This window comes from Chlorocebus sabaeus, chromosome 20 (assembly GCF_047675955.1).
Source record: "Chlorocebus sabaeus isolate Y175 chromosome 20, mChlSab1.0.hap1, whole genome shotgun sequence".
Lineage (NCBI taxonomy): Eukaryota > Metazoa > Chordata > Mammalia > Primates > Cercopithecidae > Chlorocebus > Chlorocebus sabaeus.
The window spans coordinates 50,329,197-50,333,687 of record NC_132923.1 but is presented as its reverse complement, the minus strand read 5'-3'; the positions used below and the strand labels follow the sequence as shown (position 1 = coordinate 50,333,687).

The 4,491-nt window shown below is 41.5% G+C and overlaps 1 pseudogene; it reads left to right on the top strand.

Annotated features, from left to right (window-relative positions):
- The first annotated feature begins 1,263 nt into the window (after nt 1-1,263).
- Nucleotides 1,264-2,373, top strand: LOC103224502 (transcription initiation factor TFIID subunit 9-like; annotated as a pseudogene).
- Nucleotides 2,374-4,491: the final 2,118 nt, after the last annotated feature.

Here is a 4,491-nt window from a genome sequence, read left to right as displayed (position 1 = left end):
GGTATGACCAGTGCCTTATCTGCTGTGGCTGAGCTGGTATCCAAGATGCAAGATAAAGTGCTCCCCACCCTTCGTGTTCTCTCCTCAAGGAAGGAAGCAAAGTGCTCCCCACTTTTCCCTGTCCTCTCCTCAAGCAGGGGTCTCATTTGGAGCTATGAGTGGAGCAGCCTGGAGTTAGGGGAGGGGTGATGCCAGCACTCCCTTAGCTGCCCAAGCTGGTGTCTCAGTATGTCATATGCCCCCCACCAGTCCACTGTCTCTGGGTCCAGTTCAGCACTAGAACTCACCTAAGAGTTGCAATTCTTATGACTTAGGCTGCCTTTCAAGTTTAATCAGAGACCCAGAGCACTCCAGCCCTCAGTGGTGAGGTGTGTGGGAACTTAAGCTCTGATCTCTGGGATCTACAATTCCCCTCTGGCAAGGGCTGATTTTAATGCTCCCTTCATGAGTGGGTGTCATCTGAGTTTGGTCCAGTTTTCCTTTATGCTCTATCAGGACAGAACTAAGTTCAACTCCTCACAATTGCTGTGCTCTCCCTCCTTCAGTGCCCAGAGACTCTCTCTGCACCAAGCCACCACGGCTAGGGTTGGGATGGGGGTGGTATCAGTGGTTCAAAATTGCTTTTTCTATCTCTTCAGTGCCTCTTTCAGGGATATATAGTTAAAGCCAGGTACTATAAGGGTTCACCTTATTTTTTGTTCTTATGAAGGTGTTTTTCTGTGTACATAATTGTTCAATTTGTCTGGGCCTGACGGCTCATGCCTATAATCCCAGCACTTTGGAAGGCCAAGGCAGGCAGATCACCTGAGGTCAGGAGTTCGAGACCAGCATGGCCAACGTGGCAAAACCTTGTCTTTACTAAAAATACAAAACATAGCCCACCTGTAGTCACAGCTATTCAAGAGGCTGAGGCAGGAGAAACACTTGAACCTGGAAGGCAGAGGTTTCAGTGAGCCGAGATCAGGCCACTGCACTCCAGCCTGGGCAACAAAGTGAGACTCTATCTCAAATTTTAAAAAAAGAAAAAATTGGGGGCTGGGCGGGGGCAGGCGAGGGGCGCGGAGTGCTCTGGGTATCGGGCCCCCAGGTAGGAGCTTCTCAGTGCCCTCTTCGGAGGCCGGTAGAGGGCCACGAGGCGGTTGTCAGCGCCCGGAAGCCCACCCTCACGGGCGTTGCAGCAGGCGGGGCAGGGGACGCAGAACGTTAATTCCGTTGGCCCGAGTCTCCCAGGGGAGGTGAAGAGAGGTCGGCAGATCCAGCTCTCCTGCTTGGCAACCTGCTTAGTCTTTCTGAATCTGGTACACTAGGGGTTGGAAAAACCACACTAGACAAAGAACTTGCGTCAAAATCGGGACTGAAATACATTAATGTTGGTGATTTAGCTCGAGAAGTCTGATCATCGGATATCATGGAATCTGGCAAGATGGCTTCTCCCAAGAGCATGCCGAATGATGCCCAGAAGATGGCACAAATCCTGAAGGATATGGGGATTACAGAATATGAACCAAGAGGTATAAATCAGATGATGGAGTTTGCCTTCCGATATGTGACCACAATTCTAGATGATGCAAACATTTATTCAAGCCATGCTAAGAAAGCTACCGTTGTTGCAGATGATGTGCAATTGGCAATCCAGGTGCCGCGCTGACCAGTCTTTTACCTCTCCTCACCCAAGAGATTTTTTATTAGATATCGCAAGGCAAAGAAATCAAACCCCTTTGCCACATTCAGGTCCTAGGTTGCCACCTGATAGATATTGCTTAACAGCTCCAAACTATAGGCTGAAGTCTTTACAGAAAAAGGCATCAACTTCTGCGGGAAGAATAACAGTCCCACGGTTAAGTGTTGGTTCAGTTACTAGCAGACCAAGTACTCCCACACTAGGCACACCAACCCCACAGACCATGTCTGTTTCAACTAAAGGAGGGACTCCCATGTCCCTCACAGGTCAAAGGTTTACAGTACAGATGCCTACTTCGCAGTCTCCAGCTGTAAAACCTTCAATTCCTGCAACCTCAGCAGTTCAGAATGTTCTGATTAATCCATCATTAATTGGGTCCAAAAACATTCTTATTACCACTAATATGGCGTCATCACAAAATACTGCCAATGAGTCATCAAATGCATTGAAAAGAAAACGTGAAGATGATGATGATGACGATGATGATGATCATGACTATGATAATTTGTAATCTAGCCTTGCTGCATGTAACATGTATACTTGGTCTTGAATTCATTGTACTGATATTCAACATGCATGCTGGATGTTTTCAAGTTGTGTTTTAGAAAACTTTAATAATATTTAATGAGTAAATACAGTTACCATACTTTTTAATTGAAATGAAGGTTTTTCATCAGCCTTAAAAGTGTAAGAAAAATAAAGTTATCATTCATTTGAAAAAAAAAAAATTGTTAAATTGGTGTCCTTGTGGCAGGGATGATGGGTGAAGTCTTCTATTCCATCAGCTTACTCCTGTTGAGTTTGTTGAGTGTGTAAACTCATGTCTTTCATCAAATTTGGGAACCAAACTTTGGAAATTCAGGATTATCTACTCTAGCTGAACATATGCACACTCAACAACCCAGTAATTTTACTCTTAACAATATATCCAAAAATAATGTTTGCACATGTGCACTAAAATACTTGTTTTAAAATGTGCATAGCTGTGTTACTCATAAGAGCCAAAAACTAAATAGTTCTGATATCATAAACAACAGAATGGATAAATTATGGTATAGCAATAACATTTACGATAGCTTCAAAAACATGAAATACTTAGAAATAAATAAGTCAAAAACATATGTGCAAGACCTGTGCATTGAACATTACAAAGCATTGCCAAAAGTAATTAAAGAATAAATGAAAATATATACCATGTTCATAGATTAAAAACTCAATTCATTTTCCCAAATTGATCTATCTATTCAGTGCAAAGCCAAAATTGCAGTAGGCTTTTTTATAGAAAAAAAGTTGATTCTAAAATGTATATGAAAGAAATTTAGCTAGAATGGTTGAAATAACTTTGAGGAAAATCAAATTTAGAGGAGTTAGACTACCAGATTTTAGAATCTACTGTAAAGTTACAGTAATCAATATTATATATAGTAGTATACGTGAATATGCAAGAATAAACATATAAATCAATGGAACAAGTTGAAAGTCCAGAATCAATCCAGACATATTGATTTTTGACAAACATGCCAAGGTAAATCAATCAGAAAAGATCGTATTTACAACAAATGGTATTCAGGGCCCAAGGACTCTTAGCAGGTGATGGGTCCTGCCAGAACTGGATCCTTCCCTCCAACGCACCAAGTTTCCTTCTGTCCCAGGATGTGTCTAGAAATGTCTGGGAACTAGGGTCTGGAACAGGGTATGACCAGTGCCTTACGTGCTGTGGCTGAGCTGGTGTCCAAGATTCAAGACAAAGTGCTCCCCACACTTCCCTGTCCTCTCCTCAAGCAGAAGGAAGGGGTCTCATTTGGAGCTATGAGTGGTGCAGCCTGAAGTCAGGGGAGGGGTGATGCCAGCACTCCCTTAGCTGCCCAACTGGGTATTCATATGGAAATAAAATGACACTTTCCTTTACCACATCCCATATGGAAAAAGAATTAACTCCAAATTATCACACATATAAATATGCTATCTAATAATATAAAACTTCCAGGAGAAAACTAGAGAAAATCTTCCTGACCTTAAAGTAGGTAAATGTTTTAGGCAGAACATTAAAAAAATAAAATTTTCAATAATGGAACTTTATCAGAATTAAAGTCCTCTGCTTTTCAAAGGACATCATTAACAAAATACACACACACACAGCCATAAATGTCTTTTCATAATAAGATGACAATAATAATAAGATGCTCAATAATAAGATGACAAACAATGGAACTAAAAATTGGCAATATATTTGAAGAAATACTCTATTTAAAAAGACATACAAATAGCTAATAATTAAATGAAAAGATTTTCAAAAAAATTTGTCATCAGAAAATGTAGATTAAAACCACAGTGTAAAATTGCTATGTAGCCATTACACTGCACAAAATTTAAAAGACTGGCAATACGAAAATTAGGCAAAAATATGGATCAGTTGGAACTCTCATACATTGCTGGTTGGGCCTGGTGGCTCACACCTGTGAGCACTTTGCGAGGCCAAGGTGGGCAGATCACGAGGTCAGGAGTTCAAGACCAGTCTGGCCAACATAGTGAAACCCTGTCTCTACTAAAAATACAAAAAATTAGTCGGGTGTGGTGGTGTGTGCCTATAATCCCAGCTACTTGGGAAGCTGAGGCAGGAGAATCGCATGAACCTTGGAGGCAGAGGTTGCAGTGAGCCAAGATCACAGCATTGCACTCCAGCCTAGGTGAGACTACAAGACTGCATTGGGGAGGAGGGGGAAAGATATGCAAATAGCTAACAATCAAATGAAAAGATTTTCAAAATAATTCGTCATCAGAGAAATATAAATTAAAACCACAATGTAAAA